The sequence below is a fragment of the Crocuta crocuta genome, unplaced genomic scaffold (genome assembly GCF_008692635.1).
Source record: "Crocuta crocuta isolate KB4526 unplaced genomic scaffold, BGI_CrCroc_1.0 scaffold6, whole genome shotgun sequence".
NCBI lineage: Eukaryota > Metazoa > Chordata > Mammalia > Carnivora > Hyaenidae > Crocuta > Crocuta crocuta.
This window is the reverse complement of record NW_027531917.1, coordinates 8,721,462-8,743,356: the sequence shown is the minus strand read 5'-3', so window position 1 is coordinate 8,743,356 and position 21,895 is coordinate 8,721,462.

The window sequence follows — 21,895 nt, the reverse complement described above, 5'->3', positions numbered from 1 at the left end:
TGAAATAGAAGACATGCATCCCATATGACATGGCGATTCTATCTTTAGTTATTTCACTCAAAAGAACTTCTCACAGGTATCTACAAAAATCATATATAAGACAGTTGATTTACAGCAATGTTTATTAATAATAAAAATAGAACCAATTAGCATGAATCAATAAGAAAATGGATAAATTTCAGTATATTCACAAAATGGAAAGCAAGCAGATAAAATCAATGAACTAGTATTTTCTGTATTCATTCTTCATTCATTAAACAAATATTCTTTCAGCATTTTCTTCACCCATTTCACCCTGAGTCAGTTGCTTTCCATAGTCTTTTTCCATCAAGCTGGCATGTTATTATTATTTTTTTCTTACTACTGTGCCTGCACTCCAAATTGTTGCTCTCAGATGAAAAGTTGTTTCTTGTTACTTCTCTTGCAAAAGAAGAAATGGTTAAGCAGTTTATTGGTCAATATATTTTTGGTTTTGGTTAAAAGACAAGAGTAACAAAGACAAATGCACTTAACCAATTTGCTTTACCTAAAATCCAGGGAACAACTCTTTTGTGCACAGCTTATCCACTATTTTTCTCATTATGAAAAATTCATTTGCCATTTTCTTTCCCCACAATGGGAATCAAAAATCAAATCCCATGCAAACTTCTCATATGTAACAAGTCAAAGTTTAAAAATCGAAACAAATATAATTTCATAATATCTTAAATTGTGCTTAGAAGAAACAAAATTTCCCTTTAGTAATATTAAGTGTTATTAGATTATCTGTTGAAATAATATAAATGAAAGGGAAGGTGAAATAGTTATTATTTCTAGAGATGATCTTCACTTTTTACTTTATTTGCTGAATCTGGAAATGATATGCTTAATGCTGCCTTCTTTTTGCTTCTTCCCCCTATTTCTCATGATAATTCATCGTAATCATCTGAGGAAGAAAGTCATAATATTGTCATCGATGCCATTTTGAATGACAACTTATCCCAATAACATGTCTTTACTACTTCCTGATTTCCTGTTAGGTTTTCAGCTCCAAGTTTGCTTTTAAACTTGTGTTTGCATTCATTGTCTCAACTGACATTATCTCAAGTGTAATTTTCTTCAACTGATTTCTTCTATATTTCTTTACAGTTACTGGACAGAACATTCTCGAGAGCAGAGGTTTTGCTTTACTTAATTCTGTAACTTGCCATGGAAACTGGCATTGAATCTGACAACTGGAAAATAATTACTAATTATTTCTCAAAGAAATGAATAAATAGATAATGTTCACACTTTCTGAGCTCATATGGCTGTCTTTGCTTAAGAAAATTACATTTCTATTGTAATTTAGCCGATTTTATTCATTATTGGAGTAGAACAGATGTCTGTTCTGGTGGCATTCTTTTATTTTTCATTAATCATATCTTTAAATTAATATTTTAATTCCTCTGACCTTTTCAAACCAATGAATTAAAACATGTTAATAGTTATTTTTATAAAAAGCAGAATAGATTACATTATGAGTTACTGAATATCTTGGAACTATGTCCCAAATAATTTAAATATGACTTTTATTTACTTGTATATTTATTTGTTATATTATCTAATATCTTCCATTTTCCATTTTTAAGGTGGGATTTATATATGTCATAACATTTTACTTATGGAAGGCTTCTTCTTACCAGTTCCTTGAAGGTGTATTTCTCATGGACTACTGCAAACAATAACATTTCTGTGATGGATCACATAATCAATTTTCTAGATGTACCAGCCTAAAAAAAAATCAGGTGTAAAACTATTTTCAGAATTATTTAAACATTACTCAAGGTAAAATAATATTTTACCTTTTTTCCAGATCTACTGAGACCCAATTGACACATAACATTGTGCCATTTTATGCTCTACAGTGTGAAGATTTGATACAGTTACATATTGCAGAGTGATTAAGGTTAATTAATGCCTCCATCACCTTCCATAATTGCAGTTTCTTTTTATAAGGACACTTAAGATCTACTCTCTTAGCAACTTTCAATTATATCATAATAATATAAATATGATTATATATTACAATATAATTTAATAATATATAATATATGTACTACTATATACTATGCAGTATTATTAACTATAGTCACGATCTGTATGTAAGATCTCTAGAATGTATTCATCTTATAATGGGAAGTTTGTACCCCTTGACCAACATCTCCCCATTCTCCCCACACCCAGACTATGGCAACAATCATTCTACTCTTTGTTTTGAGTTCATCATTTTAGATTCCATTTATAAGTGACATCAAACAGTATGTGTCTTTCTCTGTCACTTGATTATTTAGCATGATGCCTTCAAGGTCCATTCAAGTTGTCACAAATGGCAAGATTTCCTTCTTTTTCATGGTTGAATAACATTCCATTGTATATATTTGCAACATCTTTATTGATTCATCTGTGTATGGACACTTAGGTTGTTTCCTTTATAATGCAATGAAATTGGAAGTCAAGATATCCATTGGAGAATCTGATTTCATTTCCTTTGGATATATACCCAGAAGTGGATGGCTAGATTTTAGGGTAAGTTCTGTTTTTAATTTTTTTAGGAACCTCTATACTGTTTTCATAACAGCTATATCAATTTATATCCCCACCAACAGTGCACAAGGGTTTTCTTTTCCCCACATTCTTGGAAATACTTGTTATCTCTTGTTTTTCAGTAATGGCCATTGTGACAAGTGTGAGACCATTTCTCATTGTGGTTTTGCATCTCCCTGATGACTAGTGCAGTTAAACATCTTTTCCCATACCTGTTGGCCATTTGCATGTCTTATTTATTTATTTTTTTCTATGTCTTCTTAAAGAAACATCTATTCAGTTCCTCTGCCATTGTTTAATCAGATTTTTTTTGCTATTGATTTGTATAGGTTCCTTATGTATTTTGAATACTAACCAAATTGTCAGTTGGTTTGCAATCACTGTCTCCCATTCCACAGGATGTCTTCTTCATTTGGTTGTTTCTTTTGTTCTGCAGAATTTTTTAGTTTAATACAGTCCTACTTACTGATTTTTAATTTTGTGACTTGTGCTTTTGGTGTCGTACCCAAGAAATCGTTGACAAGACCAATGTCAAGAAGCTTTTTATCTTCCAGAAGTTTTATGGTTTCAAGTCTTTTGCTTAAGTCTTAGTTCTAGTAAATTTTCGTGAGTGGTGTGGAATAAAAGTCTAATTATATTCTTCTACCTGTGATTATCCAGTTTTCCCAACACTGTTTATTAAAGAGACTATCCTTGCCCCATCGAGTATTCTTGCCTTTCTCGTCAAATGTTAGTTGATGGTATATGCGAGTGTTTATTTATGGTTTCCCAAATTCTGTTCCATTGGTATATGCATCTATTTTTATACCAATACTGTACTAGTTTTATTACTATAGCTTTGTAATATACTTTGCAATCAGGTAGTGTAATGCCTCCAGCTTTGTTCTTTCTCAGGATTACTTTGGCTTCTGTGAGTTTTTTGTGGTTCCATACAAATTTTAGGGTTGTTTCATCTATTTCTGTGAAAAATACCATTGGAATTTTGATAGGGATTGAATTTGTAGATGGGTTTGGATAGTATAGACATTTTCATAACATTAATTCTTCTGATCAATAAACACAGGATATCTTTCTTATCTGTGCCTTTTTCAATTTCTTCTATCAGTCTTAATACTTTTCAGCATACAGATCTTTCACCTCTTTGTTTAAATTTATTCCAAGATATTTCATTGTTTTTGATGCCATTCTGATAACATGCCATTTCAATGTTAGTGTATAACACTGATTTCTGCATGCTGATTTTCTATTTTGCCACTTTACTAAATTTGTTCATTAATTCTAATAGATTTTTGGCAGTGGCTTTAGAATTTTCTCTCTACATGATCATATCATCTGCAAACAGACAATTTTACTTCTTCCTTACTAATTTTTTTCTTTTTCTTGCCTGATTGCTCTAGCTAGGACCTCCAGTCCTATGTCAAATAGAAGCAGTGAAAGTGGAACCCTTGTCATGTTTCTGATTTTAGAAGGAAAGCCATCAATTTTTCACATGCTATCAGCTGGGGGAGGGGGTTATCACTTATGACCTTTATTAAGTTGACGTACATTCTTTCTATACCTAGTTTGTTGAGAAATCTCATCAAGAAATGACGTTGTATTTTTTCAAACACTTTTTCTCCAACATTGAGATTATCATGTGATTTTTATCTTTTATTTATAAATGTAGTATATCACAAATGATTTGTGTATGTTGAACCATCCACGCATCACATCTCCATAAATCCCACTTGATTGTCTTATATAATCCTTTAAATATGTTGTTAATTTTGCCTTCCTAATATTTTGTTGAGAATTTTTGCATCTTTATACCTATATTCATCAGGGATATTGGCCTCTAGTTTTCTTTCTTTGTATGGTCTCTGGCTTTGGTATCAGTGTAATGCTGGTTTTATCAGTGAGTTTGAGAGTGTCCCCTCCTCTTCAATTTTTTGTAAGACTTTGAGAAACATTGGTCTTCATTTTTTAAACGCTTGGCAAAATTGAGTAGGGAAACCATCTGTTTGTTTGTTTGTTTTTTCTTAGATGTTTTTTGATTAGTGATCCAGTCTCCCTATTCCTTATTAGTCTACTCAGATTTCCTATTTCATCATGTTTCAATCCTGGTATGTTGTATGTGTCTAAAAATGTATCCATCTCTTCCAGGTAATCAAATTTGTTGATGTGTAATCGTTCACAGTTGTCTCTTACTACCAGAACTTCTGGACTCCTGAGGTTCCGCAGAGGCTCTCTCTCTTGTCTGTGAGTGATTGTCTAAGATTGTGTTCTCCAGGTGCTCTCAACATGTGACCAAGAGAAGCTAGAGCTGGTGCACAGAGCAATGGAAGGTCCACTGCCAGTACTAAGGTCTGTATATTTATTACCTGATGTGCAGGTGAGTGAGGCTCCTAGGCAACTTGGCAGTTAGCGCCGAATCCCATAGCTCCTACAAAGGCATTTTTGTTTGTGGATGAATGCCAATTTGGTGTTGCTGAGACGGAATGTCTTATTTGGTCATCTTACTTATATTACTCCTACAAAATATTATTTTTAAATAATGCGTTCATTAATTTGCAAACAATATTTTCACAAAACAAAGGTTGTTAACTCCTCAGCTTTCCTACACCTGAATTAAGTCAAGTATGAAGTCCTTTTCTGTATGTTATTTAAGATGAGTTTTATAGTAATTATGTGAGGTAGATGATAATATCCAGTTTTACATAAGAGAAAGTAATGACTTTCAGAGAAGTTAACTAACTTATTTCAAGCCTCTCTATGAGTGAAAATTAAAAAATAAATGAAAGCACAGGACAAGAAAATCAAGACCTCTCTTCTCATAATCAAGGAAGAAATATACATAAATTATTTATAAATATTCGAAGTAATGTGTTCACTCCATCTTCTATATCATGTAGCCTTGATGATAATATACTAAAAATTTTAAACTGTTATTTATTTAATTTTGCTGAGTAGGTAAAACATATCAAAGTGGTAAAATAAACTCTAGAAAGTAAAAGTCAGCTCAATTTATTCAAAAAATAATTAAAAGATTAACAGAACATTTATTTCCCTCAGGTTGGCATGATTTCATCTCTGCTTTTTATTTCTGTTCTCATCCTGATGATCAATCATGTTATGCAGTGCAACCTGTCAAAATGTGCTATATTAGCAAATCTGGAATGCTTTGCTCATCCTTCCCTCAAAGCCCACACATTTTAATAGGACAAGTGAACTCAAATTGGTATTTGGAAAACAGAGACTAAATGAAGATCATCTTACTTTGATAGTCTTTGTGATTTCTTTTTCTATTGGTTAAGAGGTGTTTGGTGATCATGGTAAATGCTTTGTTCAATCAGAAATTTTTAGCATTCTCTTCGGAAACATATCTTACTATTTTAACCAAAATAGGAGGAATGTACATCTTCTATTATGTAAATTCTATAATGACTCATAGTATGGTAAAATAAACAACAGATATAAACTCTTCTTTGGTTAGGAGGATATAGTTTTTCTCATTTGATAATTCTTCTATCTACAGTTAAATTCTTTTAGGTTAATTCCTTTCATGTTAACAATTTATTTTACTTCTTCAAGGATTAGGACTTTCAATTAACGAAAGAATGACACAAACCCCCAAAGTGATAATATTTATTAGATACCCAAAAGGAATAACACCAAAGTGTTATTTTTTTAAATAATTTTGAGTATCTACTAAGACTGTATATCTGGTAAGCTACTTTTTCTCTTTAAAAATTTGTTTTATTGAGATTAAATTGACATATAGCATTATATTAGTTACAGGTGTACAGCATAATGATTCGACATTTGTCTTTATGTCAAAATCATTAACACAATAAATTTAGTTAACATCCATTACCACAGTTACAAAAAAAAATGTTTTTATGTACTTTGTTACCAACTTTCAAATATGCAACATAGTATTATTAACAATAGTCACCATGCCATGCATTACATTATCATGACTTACTTATTTTATAGCTTACTTATTTTATACTTTTGATCCCCTTTACCCATTTCACACATCCCTGACCCTCTGGCATCCACCAATCTGTTTTTGTATCTATGAGTTTGATTCTTTATTGTTGCTGTTGAAATTCCACATGTAAGTGAGATTATATAATATTATCTTTTTTAGGCTATTCATAGCAATTAGGCTGTGTTCTGCTACACATAACAAAAACCCAACCAATTATAACTTTAAAAAGTAAGACTTATTCTTTCATATAGGAGATTTGTTAGTTCATTATTAAAGGATTTCTGGAGAAAGTGTGCCTTCAGATTGGCTAATTTAAAAATTTGTGCTTTCCTTCAAAGCCATAAGATGGCTACAGAAATTCTAGCATCACTATTTTACTCAGCAACATACAAAGACACAAAGCTTATTAGGTTTTTTTTTAAGACTGAGAAAGCTTTCCAGGAAATGCCTTAACAGATATCGCCTTACTTTGTATTCACCAGGTTTACAACACATGCTCACACTTGAGTCAATCAATGTCAAGGGAAATGGATCCTCTTTCCAAATGGCTTACACTTTATTTGTTCACTGGTCAAGTCAATGCCAATACATGAATTAGATCTGTTTTCTATAAGGAAATAAGAGAAATGTCAGGATGGCTTTTGATAATGACTCTCAATACCTTGTGATGCTAAAATCTCTAAGGTATTTTCTTATGTTTTTGTGTAATGTGTATTATCAAAATACAAATGGAAATGTATTGGTTTTGGTAATATCACAAAGGCAATTAATTACCACCTCTGAGTGTTATTCTGCTAGTGATACCTATTATGTGATATAATGATACCATATATGTATGAGCATATTAGAAATAAATAAAAATTAAAATATATCATATATATGAGCAAATATTAAAAAATAATTAGAAACACAGCAATAAGGTAGAGAATGGAGTATTAAAATGTGGGTTCTCTTTTTTAGGTGAATAAAACACAAGCAGTGTAAGCAAGGAAAAACAATGTAGTTATGGCACTACCAAGAAAGTGAGATCAATGAGGGCTCAGACTATAGTGGAAGACTTTGTAGATGTAGACATTGAACCCAATAGTGAAGTTTAGGTAGATGCCAAATAAAGGAACCAGAGAAGTAAAATAGTAGTGGTGGAAACAGAAAGAACGGATATATGGACATAGGAATGATGGAATATGGTTTGAGGATAGTGGAGAGTTGGAGGCATATAGATCCTGTTTGATAAGTCTGAGTTCAAGATCAGTTTTTTAAAGCTCATCTTTTCACACTGCTGTTTCTACAAATCAATCAAAAGGTGTCTATGAAAAGGTGACTGTGGGCAACAAAAAAGAGCTCTTAATTTTGTTCCCAATGTCAGAATCACTGTTTTATTTACTCATATTGACTTTGAGTAAGCTACTTAGCTCCACTATGTAATCATTTATAAAATGGGAAAAATTTTCTCACCTATTGCCTGGAGTTGTTGATAATGCAATTAGCATTATCTTGCATAAATCTTCAGCTATGAATAGGTGATTAATACATAGTAGTATGAATTCATATACTGCCAGTTACTTCCTGTGACATGTACATCTGTATAAGTAGATGAATAGATACAATGTGATCTTATCAACAGCTCTAGGTAAACACTTGAATATTCTTGGCACATGGAGTTAATGTATTAACAGTATTGAGACTCAGTGAAGTCTCAAATTGAAAATTAAATTACAAATCAGGTGAAAATCTTTCCACTAAGAAAGCTCTCCTTATGTTGTAAGAGTGAGCATTTTAGGTTAACTGTAGAGATTATATCAGACACTAATGTATGTGTTATGAAAATATGTGGATTAACACCATTTTTTAATTTGTGGTATTAGTACAAAAATAGTATTTTGTAAAGTCACAATTGTATGCAAGTGTTTGAAGCTAAGAAACGATTATTGTAATGAATTTAATCCTCATGGGTTCTTTAGGAAGTATGCTCTGTTAAAATTTCATTTAAAGGATTAACTTAAGAATGGTTGAAAATAAAAAGCAGATGACTAGTTTGAAAAGAATCTGCCAAGATATCAATGTGTGCCATATCGGTTTAAGTCTGAACCTACTAGCACTGCACAGCCTTGAAAATAGCTACATCAAGGGCGAGTCTTGACATGACTGCATGTTGCTAACTCATACCTGATAATAAACAAGCAGCTCCATCTGTTCCGTGGTGGCGTGTTGTCTCCAGACCTCACAGACTCATGTTTTACATGTCGCTGTTCAAGTGTAAATCAGAGAGGGCCACCCAAATACCTTGGAAACTGAAGAGTTGTTTAAAATAAATAAGAGTGCATCCAACATGACAGTCCATGTGCATTACTTTTAAGTTTACTGCATTGTGTGGCATTACCTCACCAGATAAAACTTTCCATTGTTCTCGTTTCACGTTGCGTATTTAAATTCAGGTGTCCCTCTTCTCCCCCCGCCCCGAAACGCTTCATGTATTTCAATTTTATTTTCACATGTGTTAAGTCACTTAAAAAGTCTATTTTATGTACACCTCATTATTTAAATCCCTCTTCTAAATTTTTTTTAATGTTTTATTTATTTCTGAGAGAGAGGGAGACAGTGTGAGCAGGGGAGGGTCAGAGAGGGAGGGAGATACAGAATCTGAAACAGGCTCCAGGCTCTGAGCTGTCTGTCAGCACAGAGCCCTACGCATGACTCAAACCCATGAACTGTGAGATCATGACCTGAGCCGAACTCGGTCCATGAATGGACTAAGCCACCCAAGAGCCCCTTAAATCCCTCTTCTTAACAAAATGGCCAGTTGACTGTCATATATCTATGGAGTTTGCCTGAGAACAACTACAAAAACATTTTCTTTCTTAATTTCTTAATTCTTCTTTTTTCTACTATGTAGGAAAATCAGAATGATTCTCTAGGTGGAAGCAGTGACATTTATTGTTTATAATAAAACAAACGCTAATCCTTATCCTACCAGGAAAATAAAAGAAATAGCTAGAGTTAAATGGCCAGATTATCACATTGTCCATTTCCTTAAGCAGATACCTGTTAGTCTATAGAGCATACCTTAATATTTCTACTAAAGTACTTTTATGTGTCTAATGTGGCATGTTTAAAATAAAAATTGATCTAAAATTTTTTCTTTATTCATTAAGAATAAAGAATTTATTGGAAAGTTATTAAGTATTGGGCACTGGGTTAAACTCTAGACATACGAGTCCCAAATAATACACACTCCCTGTACTTCTAGAGGGAATATACTACTTACTTTGGGAAATGAACAAATAAGACTAGATAGATGTCTATTGATTTGTGAAAAGAAAAAAGTACATTCAGAGAAACTGCAGTGTATGCATATTAAATCTTTCTTGGTTTTTTTTCTTTTTTTAACCTCATTACTTACCACTGTTTGCATGATTGAAAAGTACTGAGTGAAAGTTTTAGAGCACATGTTAGTTCATGAAGGACAAAGAAGAAAAAGTTGTAAGAAATATTTAATTAAAGACAATGACTCCTAGGACAGACTTCTTGGCAGTAAAAAGGTTACATATTGGTCTTGATTCCAATATGACATTGCTCCAAAATGTCTGGGTTTTTTCCCTTTATTTTTTTAGTCATAAAATCCACTAAATATAGTAATTTAGATGAACAAATATCTGTTTTCAAATCAGAAATACTCCTGGGATAATTATTAATCCCATTAGGGAAAAAAAGGAATGAAGCTACATTGCTTTCTTGCTGTAACTTGACATTAGCAACATTAAAAAAATTGAACATGTTGGTGGGAAAGGAGAGGCAGATAATTTGGGAATAGTGTAAATTTTGCCAAGAATGGGTCAGACCAGGGTAGTTCTTCAGGGTGGTTTAGAGCTTATGAGGTCTCATGAGAAAACAGAGGAAAAGCAGAGCTGGAAAGGGGAAAAGGCTATCATCAATGGAATCAAAACAAAACTGGCCAGAAAAGGAAGAGGCCATTTTCTCCTCATATCCTTTCTCCAGAGACTGGGCAGTAATAGGCACATAATGTCAGCCAAATAATGGGTTAAAGCAGCTATTTGTGGGCTTGCTTGGGAAACACTAACATTTAACCTAGTTTATATATAAAAATATGTTCTTAGTCCCAAACAACTGACTCATAACTGCACTTTTGGAATACAATCCATTCATAAATTGTGGTCTCCTCCTATAATTACATTCAGACAAAAACCCTGTGACTCATAAACAAATTAAACAAATAATTTCCTTCCCAAACATCTGTTAGTATGAATTGAAATCTTGTACACCAGCCACAAGATGCCTTATAATAACATGTGTGGTACAAGCTTAGCATATGAACAACATGAAATCATGAGTTCTTATGGACCTGGTTAGTCATGATTAACCATTTATTCATAACCTTTTCCCAAAGATTTTAGTGGGGACTTTCTTAGAGCAGTAGATGGTAACTTCGTTTCTTTCTTAGACAATCTGGAGGAAACATTATTTTTGAAGATAATAAAGTCTTGAACTATTACTAATGACCTTATCTTTCATTTTATAATATTCTCCCAAATCCATTACATTTTTATCGTTTAAATTAATTAAATCCATTTGAAGTAGCGACTCTACTGCAGAGAATAAATCTAATAGTTACTTACTGTCACAGATTTAGGAGGTAGTTAATTCCAGATAACATAGATATAAAGTAAATAAAGAATGTTATTATGCAGAATGTTTAACTAAATTAATAAGGAGCCAACTCTCTGGAATTATTTGCCAAAGCCAACATTCTAATGTGATAATGAGAAAAAAAACAGGTATTATGTCATATGATAATAATCCTCATTAATATTCAGTGCTCATAATATTCTGGATCTGTTCTGTGACTATATGGAAATATATTACTTAATTCTAAGAAAAATCTATACAGATTTATGACAGTCTTAAAGTGAAGGAAATGAAAGAGAAAAAGATTAAGCATCTTGTTAAGGTTACATAGCTAAATGGCTCAAGTTTATACAGCTAAGTGATAGAGTATATGTACATCATTAATGTGAGTAAAAGAAATATTTTATGTAATTGTTGAAAACATAGATGATACAGCAAAGCATACTTTAGGCAGTTTAGAAGCTTATTGTGGAATTTAGGATTTTACTTTGTTACTTTATGTCCAGGAGCTCCTAACTTCAAAGGCTGTATTATAGAGATTATTTTTCTACACTTTTATGTTTAAGAGCCCCTTTATTATGTTAAAGAAAAAATCATTTGGGTCTTTCAGATAAAATGCACTTTTGCAGATTCTGTAGGAATTTTGTAGGAATTCAGGAAGAGAGGAAGGTAAGAAGGAGAGAAGGAAGGAAGGAAAGTAAGGAGACCTAATGAAAATAATTATTTAAGTTGTTTCAAAGTAGACATGTCTCCTCAATGCCACACCCACTCAGGAAATTAACAAATAGCTGTCATACAGTGTAGTAGAGAACAATTGTCATAACAATATATGTAGGGGGCCTGGGTGGCTCAATTAGTTAAGCTTTTAACTCTTGATTTCAGCTCAGGTCATAATCTCACCATTCTTGAGTTCAAGCCACACAGTGATAGTACAGAGCCTGCTTAGGATCCTCTCTCTACTCCTCATCTGCTCTCTCTCTTTCTCAAAAATAAATAAGTAAACTTAAAAAAAAAAGGATATATGTAAATAAAGTGAGCAAAGGCAATAAAATACATGCAGATACCAACCCAGAGAAAAAAAGGCCTTGAAAGATGAATATATTTAGCTAGTTAAGACATAGACATGCTAATCTACAAATTACATGGGAAAGTACTGGCAATCAACCATACCCTATATCATGATACCCATTTCCTCAGTAGTGCTGGAACTTTAAAATTTTTCCTCCTTTTTTACATCCTTCCTGCTTTTTTTAAAAAAAAGCTTTTGTGATCCCTTGTTCAGTCACTTTTCACATAAATATTTATCAACATTTTTACCCTTTCTTTTCAATATCCTTTATTCTTCCTTGGTATAGTTATATGATGGAATATAATGTAACAATGAGAATGAACAAACTATACCAACATGAATGAATCTCACAAACATAATGTTGATCATAAGAAACCTGACAAAAAAAGAGAATCTATTGTATGTTTTCATTATCATAAAATTAAAAGGCAAGCTAAACTGAAGTATGTTGTTAGAAGGTAGGATAGTGTTGCTCTGGGCACAGGTGGAAGGTAATGTTACTGAAAAAGAACACAGGAAGCTTCTGAGGTTACGCATAACTATCTGAGTTCACTTTAAAAAATTCACAAAACTCTACATTTATGATCTGGCCACCTTTCTATTAGTATACATCAATAGAAAGTTATATTAAAAGAAATCAGATGAAGGGTTCCTAGGTGGCTTAATCAGTTAAGTATGTAACTCTTGATTTTGGCTCAGGTCATGATCTCACAGTCATGAGATCAAGCCCTGCATCAGGCTCGGCACTGAGCTTGGTGCCTACTTGGGCTTCTCTCTCTCCCTCTGCCCCTCCCTTTCTCACTTCTCTCTCTCTCTTTCTTTTAAATAAATAAATAAATAAATCTTATAAAAATAAATCAGATAAAATTTTAAATATAAAATTTCTACACAAAGTCTTTTTTTAAGTTTATTTCTTTATTTTGAGAGAGCAGGGGAGGAGCGAAGAGAGAAGGAGAGAAAGAATCTGCAGCAAGCTCTATACTGCCAGTGCAAAGCCCAATGTAGGGCTCAATCCCACTAACTGTGAGATCATGACCTGAGCTGAAACTAAGAGTTGGACACTTAACCGACTTAGCCACCCAGGTGACCCTGTAAAGTCTTGTTCTCACAGGGCATAGATGCTAACGCTGTCTTTACAAAATTATTGTGAGGAACTCTGAAAACAGTGCATATTGAACATTATTATTAGAAAGTAACAGGCAAATATCCACGAAAAATGAATTTTTAATTTGCTTTAATATGCTACGTTCTCTAAGAAAGTTTAAAATATTCCAAATATTCAAATGTATTATAGTCTAAATTTATGAATAGAGTCATAAAATAAACCAAGGGAAAAAATTAAAGAGAGTCTAGCCTCAAACTGCATTAAAAATACTGCACAATATCTAATGCTTGCACAGTAAGAAAATGATTATGTCCTTAAAGATTCCACTTACAAATGAAAGATAAAATGCTTACTCACAGCTAGAGAAAATAACCTAGTATGCACATAAAAATGAAAAAGTACATAGTTGTGCTTCAGTTAAAATTTTACATTGTGTTTTATTAAATATGGCCTCGAAATTCTTTGAGGATTTTGCTTCATTTGCATAAAACCATCTTAAATGCCTCAATAGTTATTCAGTAGCTATTTACTTAGGTTTACAATGGATGCTAACAGATTTACTTTGAATTTTAAAAAATGGGTCAATCAATACATATTTCCTGAGTCCCAATTATGTTATGCTGTGAATAAGATTTTAGTGGCATGTTAAATGAGAAATTTAGACTGAGACCCAATGGAGATAATTACAGCATTCCAATTACTGACTAACATATCAAATCATAGAAATTAAATATCTAAAGCCAGTTTGGTGATATTTAATCCCCTTTCCCACAGCTAGAACATAAGGGTTGCAGATTTAAGGAAACATTTAGAAGGGTGCTATTTGTGTTCTGGAAGTAATACCTCTTCCTCCAGAGGGAAGGAGTAAGGGGTGTCTTTTCTTCCTTTTAGCCTAATGAGAGGAGTTTCAACAGGCCTTGCAGGGAATGAGATGTGGGTCCCCAGTGTCTGGGAGCATGCTGAACTGGTGTGTAACACCCACTGGAAAAACCTAAAGCAACTTCATGCTCACCTTACACAAATCAGAGAGACAGGATTAAAAGAATGTATATGTATAAGTATGCTTGTATTTATAAATTTTAGTTATATGTGTCATTTTAAATATCTGATTTACTTTTTTTTTCAGTGAGATAGCTAAAAACTGGTATTTTATTTTGCCTTGTTGCATTTTGTTATATAAAAGCAAAGAGCACATAGGGAAGAGGAATGGGGGGGAGAGGAAAAGGGGGAAATATAATCAGTGTTTTACTAACAGTCAATTTACTAATAAATGGTGAATAAAAAGAAAAATAGTGCATTTTTAAGAGGATAAGGCAAATGAACCCTGAAATCCTCAGAGAGACGAGAAATCACACTGAAGAACTACATCAGTCAAAGCAAATTATTTTTCCCAGAATCCTTCATTTGGAATTCTAATGTAATTGAAACAAGAGGGTGGCAGTGGGGTCTGTAACAGCCAATAGTGGTTTGAAAATAATCCATAACGATCAACCTTGCAGAAGACAGAAGGGCAGGATCTGGTGAAACCTTAATTTCATTGAGTCCTATGCTTACAAAAACCCAAGAGAAGAAATTTTGCACAATTTGCCATGCTGGACTTAGACTCTCAGCATGTTTGGTCAGGAGGGAACCTTAGACGTTGTAAAATCTAACCTCCAACTATGTTCATATTATGATTGGAGGAAATAACTAGTTGTGCTTGATATCTAATAACATACAGTAAATGGTAAGAAACTTTTTTTTTAATGTTTATTTATTTCTAGGAGACAGAGAGAGAGACAGCGTGAGCAGGGGAGGGTCAGAGAGAGAGGGAGTCACAGACTGAAACAGGCTCCAGGCTCTGAGCTGGCAGTCAGCACAGAGCCCGACGCGGGGCTCGAACCCACGAACCGCGAGATCATGACCTAAGCGAAAGTCGGACACTTAACCAACTAAGCCACCCAGGCACCCCGGTAAGAAACTTTTATGATGGTTCTGAGATAGTTATGTCTACTTCAAGCGGACAGAATAAAAAGGGAGAGGAAGTGACAACAATGATACCAACCTAGGAGAAAATGAGGTTTTGCTCTAAGAGTATCTACCTACCTGTCCTGGGAGGTTGAACCCTTTATGCGAAGGTTAGCTCAGGAGGTGCAGGTTCTATGTATCTGCAAGAAGATACATTCATAACAAAACTCGCCTAGGGCCAAAAATCAACCCATTCAGGTAGGATTGACAGAGAATATAAAACACATAGTTACATTTCAGTTTCAGATAAACAACGTTTTCTTCTTTTAGTAGCGATGTGTCTCATGCAATATTTGGAACATACACTAAAAAAATCATTTGCTTTTTATCTGAAATGAAAATGTAACTGGGTTTTCTGTATTTTCATTTGCTAAATCTGGGAGCCCTGCATTCAGGGCATTTCCTGGGGAGCAGGAATGTAGTTGGGACTAAGCACAAAAGCAGATACCAGTGTTTCTAAAGGCTCCCTGAGAAAGACAATGTCTTCAATGATTGGGTGGTTACGGAAGAATATTTTTTTCTTATTTTTTAAATAAAATTTATTGTCAAGTTGGATAACATACCATGTATACAGTATGCTCTTGGTTTTGGGCGTAGATTCCTGTGAGTCATTGCTTACATATAACACCCAGTGTTCATCCCAACAAGTGCCCTCCTCAATGCCCATCACCCCCTTCCCCTCTCCCATGCACCCTCCCATTAAGACTCCAACATCTCAGGGGCGCCTGGGTGGCTTAGTCGGTTAAGCGTCCGACTTTCGCTTAGGTCATGATCTCGCGGTTCGTGGGTTCGAGCCCCGCGTTGGGCTCTGTGCTGACTGCCAGCTCAGAGCCTGGAGCCTGTTTCAGTCTGTGACTCCCTCTCTCTCTGACCCTCCCTTGCTCACGCTGTCTCTCTCTCTCTCCTAGAAATAAATAAAAACATTAACAAAAAAATTAAAAAAAGAAAGACTCCAACATCTCAAAAATTATCTATGCCAATATCTACAAACTTTAAAAACATTTTCTTATATTTAACTATGGAGTAAGACTATGCCATTTTCCAGATATCTTTCAAGAATTCTGGGGGGTAAAAAAGAATATGTCAATAATCAATACAGCAATTTTCTGTTAAAATAAATACCTGAAGAAAAAGTAATTATAAGACAGTGATGTGGCCATTACCAAAAAAAAAAAAAAAAAGTCATTGTCCTTCCATTTAAAATTAAGTGCTCTCACCACATAATAGATACCTGGTTAGGTTAATACAACAGGTTTTAAATCAATAATCTGTCAAGTAACCTTCAATTCTTGCCTTTTAAGAAGGTTATAGTCTTTCTTTTGTTGACTTTTTTGGGTGCTTCACAGAGAACATGAAATAGAGTAATTATGAGGTTGAAGTAATTCCAACATAATGATTTCTACTCATATTCTCTGTCCCAACCCATGTAGTTGCTTCATTATAATATAAATCTGTCTTAATTATTTGATTATTTAGAAAAATACAAAATGATGATGAGACAAAATAGATCAGTAATGTCCCATGTGTCATTACTCTTTTTCTTTGACATTTTTGGTTCAATGTAATATGAGCTTTGTTTGTCTTTACAGGATGGTTTAGGTGCTTTTGGACATTGTAGTAAAGGTGAGAAAGGGAGAGAGTTAGGATTCTTTTAGGTTCCAAGTTTGGACCGGATTAGTCCAGGTGGGTGGTAGTCACTATGTTGGCCTGCTACAATTAATTAACTGGCAGCCAATGATAAGGTGAGAAACTCTGTTTTAGATTTTAAGTCACAGTTCTCCATCCATCTTCACATTAGCACAATAACTCTATAAGCTAGATTAACAATGAACAAACCACGGTTTAAAGTGTTTAAGTAAATTCTGGTAATTGCACAGCCTGACAGCAGCCTTATAAAACTTCATTCCTGATCTTCCCATGTAAGAAGTCAAGCTCTTTAATCACAGTGTTTTCTAACCAGTCTCTTATGATTTTTTTTTCACTTGACAGCTTCAGAAAAATCCAATTTGTTTTAAATTCTTACAGGATTGAAAATTCTATGAATACATGAGTCCCTAACGACTGGGAGGAAGGTGGGGAGTATAACTATAAAGGGGTAGCATGTAGGAGATCTTTGTAGTGATGCTGTAGTTCTGCATTGGTCATCATAGGATTTTCCAGGACATAAAATAGCATAGAACTTTATATGTGTTTCATCAATATCAATTTTCTAGTTTTGACATAATACTATAATTAGGTACATTGGGGAAACTGGATGAAAGTTACACCAGACCTCTTTGTACTATTTTTATAACTTCCTGTGAAGCTCTGATTGTTTCCAAATAAAATGTTTAGCAAATTACCCTCTTCATCTCATAGTCCTAGCAATTGAGATGACAGGTGACTTTCCAATCCTCATGCCAGACACAGCTTATTCTCACCTTTATCTTACAGACATTACCAGGGAATTTTCAATGTCTACCAGTAAGCAGAAAGTGTTAGGAGCCCCTGGAAAACCTTGACATAAGAAAAGTCATTTTAGGCCGCTCACTGTCTTGTGACCTATGCCTGGCCAGTACTACTTGCCCAAAGCATATTTCTTGCAGAACTTCCTAGGATATGGAGAAGATTAGACCCTAGTAGATAATGATTTTAAGGGAACAAAAGAATGTATGAATAAATAGCCCCTTTCAGGCAAGCAGATAACCTACTCATCTGGGACAATAAATCAGTGTAAACTCACAGTACTGGTTCAAAAGTAAAGATTTACCCACCTTGTTGAGTTACCTTTGCAAGATTTAAACCACTTTAAATAGCTCAATATTGAGCACTCAAATATTGAACCAACTAAAGCCAGAGACTTGATGTTAACCCTTGCCAGCTGTCATGATTTCAGTCTGGACTGTCACCTTAATATGACTTTTGCCCCAATTCCATGCTTAATTCCCCATTGCACTAGTCCTATCATGAATATGTATACACCCTCAGTTTGAAGCTTCCCTAACTTTGTTGCTTATGAAGATTCTTCTTTGAGAAATATCCCCAGTGTTTTCTTTTTTACTTCTTGCAAGTAAAACCCTCCCTTAACCTGTTTTTTGGCTTCGTTGTCTTTTGGTTCAACACACTTTCAGGTAACAAACCTAAAAGTTGAATCTGTGGGGGTGGGGGGGGAATAATTTTTCCTGTATCTTTCTAGATTCTTGGTTGAGACACCGTTGTAATAAAAAGACAGATTAACAAGGGAGAAAAAAACTTAATAATATATATACTTAGGAGCATATATACAGGACAAACCCAGAAAGACTGAGCCACTCCCTGAAACAGCCCAAGGCACTATATTAGATACCATCTTCAACCAAAACCAAAAGATGTTGAAGGAAGGGGAAGCCAGTTGTGGGAAATTATCAGGAAAAGCACAGTAAACAAAGATAAAATTGTTAGGCAGATTTAAGTCTTTGCCTTCTCCATTGAGAAAAATTTCTAGAGATTTAGTCATCCTTCTCTTCCTGGTACAGAGAGGGAGAAGCCTTTACAAATGGAGATTTATCTTATAAATGTATGTATCTCTTAAGAAAAGGTAACTTCTACTGGGTTTTCAGAACTTCTCTTGGGTCTCCCATTTCTTAAAAATAACCAGCTCCATATAATCTTTATGCCAAAAAGGCATATATTTTAAGGTTGCAATTTATGCTTCCCTTTCAAGTCATACTAGAATCTTTGTACATTCTGATTTTAACTGCCAAGGGAATATTAACCCTGCAACTGGCCTTTCATATATTCAATATGGCACACTGTTATGGGTTGAATTGCGTCGCCCAAAATGATACATTGATGTCCTAATTCCTTGTACCTTGGAATGAGAGCTAATTTGGAAATAGAATGATTGCAGATTTAATCAAGTTAAGATATTTGATGAAGGTACTTGGTCAGGGTGAAGTGTCCTTATCAGAAGAGGAAAAAAGACAAAGAGGGAGAATACCATGTTACAACAGAGACCAATTTTGAAATGACGCATCCTCTAAGCCAAGAAACTCTAGGGATTGATAGTCACCACCCAAAGCTTAGACAAGGTAAGGTAGTATTACTACTCTCCAGAGCTAGCAGAGAAGCATGACCATGCCTACACCTTAAGTTTAGACTTCTAGCCCCCAGAACTAAGTCAATAGAGGTCTGTTGTTGTAAACCATCTAGCTCATTGTAGTTACAGCAGCCCTAGGAAACCAATACATGCCAGGAGGTCCATAAATTTGCCCCAAAGTACCATATTACTGTTTAGAAAAGAATATTCATTATAGAGAAAATGAAAAAAGAATAAAAATACATTATTTGATTCTTTGACCTGTAGTAAAGCAAATCCTTTCAAACAGGGTGTAAAAAAAATTTTTAAGCATAATTAACACATGCTTTTTTCATGTAAGGAAAAGGCAAAATAGAAGCTATAACATTCTGAATACTATAACTTTTATGATACTCTTTTTAGCTGGGTTCACATTTTGTCTAACACAATACTAATCATGGGACAAATACTTTTTAAAAAACAGAAATCATTTATTGTTTATGAGATGTTAGTTTTTTAATCAGGACCTTTAATTGAATATTTTCTCCTCACACACACAGAATTATGCATCTGTAACAATAAAATCACAGCAGTTTGTTATATTATGAAAATGTGTTTGTTAATCAAAGAAAACATCAAGTTAATGTATTGTGTTGTGTTAATGTTTAGCTAATGGATACATTTTGTATTATGTGAGCATCTGCTGTGAGGCTTTTGTTAAAGAACTTTTTCAAAGAATTGCTGATTAAAATTAAAGCTACTGGATTTCAGTAGTTTCATGCAAATCTCTTAAAGGAAAAGGTATACTCCCTAAAAATCTAAATCCTTTCTTTGATTAGCTCAGCAAAAGGAATGACTTTCTGACAGGGTGGAGTGGCACACATTTTGATAGACATGTTTAAGTGCACATAAAAATTAGTTCTTAAGAAATGGTTACAATAAATGACCTGATTCATTTCATAAATAATAATTAAACTTAATGCTAGACTTTTGATGGTAAAAAATGCATCCTGATAATCCCTCATATTTGCATGAGTGTTAACAGATCACCAAATGCTTTTGTATAAATCACCTCGACATTGTCAGCAACATGGGAGTCAGTGGGTGTTCTCTTCTTTGGCTGATGAAACTGCACTAGAAGAGTAATGTGACTTTTTCAAGATATCTCAACTAACGAAAGGCAGAGATTTTACACTTTAGTACTAGCGCTTTTCATTTCTGTATAGATGGCTATCAACCTATCATTGTCTTACATTCTAATATGCTGTTATCTGACGAAAATGCTCTCTCATTTTTTTCTCTCTCTCTCCAATTACACTTGTTCTCCAGGGACATTTAAGCAACACCTCTTCTTGGATCATTGTTCTATTGTCCCAGCTGTCCCACTGGCTAAATCTTCTGTCTAACTGTCAGCAAACCCTTTAACGTGAATAAATTATTATATTTGATTCTCTCAATCATTGTATCTAGATAACCAATCACTGCAGGACAAAATTATACAACTTGGAAATCAGAATCACTACAAATTACAAATTAAAAAAAAAAAAGTTTGGTTATTTTTGAGAAAGAAGCACTAGTGGGGGGGGGGCAGAGAGAGAGGGGGAAAGAGAGAGAGGGACAGAGGATGTGAGGCAGACTCTGCACTGACAGCTGTAAGGCTCAAACTCACGAACCATGAGATTATCTTGAACTCACAAACCATGAAATTACCATGACAGACCATTGGCCTAAATTGGATACAAAGAAATTGAGGACATTACATGAGTGGGGTAAAGTAAGACAATGGTTGAATTAATGTATGGTTACATCTTTTAAATGCTTTTAAATAATGAGGCTGTGTATGTGTGCATGTGTGTGTGTGTATTTTTGTTATAATTAGATGCATCATTTTCCAAACATCAGAGGGTGCCTGCTAAGTGACATAATTCAGGAATATGGAAAAAACCCACAAGTCTTATTCTTATGTATTGCGTATTTTCAAATATGTGAGAATTTTGGCTTTTAGACTAAGGTATTCCAATCTTAACCTACCGTAAACTGTCTTGATCATTTAGCTGTCTTTGTCTGAATTTATATCTTTTCATTTACATCTTTCATTAGTGAAATAACAGCTGTTCTATCATTTCTTCTTGTTAAGACTTTGTTTGCTACTTCGTTTTTAACAACAACATAGTCAAAAGAGAATTTCTTAAAATATGCATCATCAGGTAAGCATAAATAAAAATGATCTCTTTAACACATAAATAAATATTATTTATTTATAGATATAAACATTTAATTTATTTTATAAGTATATAAACATAAATAAAAATTACCTCTCTAACACAAAAGTTTTAATTGTTAAAATTTTAATTTAGGGGCGCCTGGGTGGCTTAGTCGGTTAAGCGTCCGACTTTCGCTTAGGTCGTGATCTCGCGGTTCGTGGGTTCGAGCCCCGCGTCGGGCTCTGTGCTGACTGCCAGCTCAGAGCCTGGGGCCTGTTTCAGTCTGTGACTC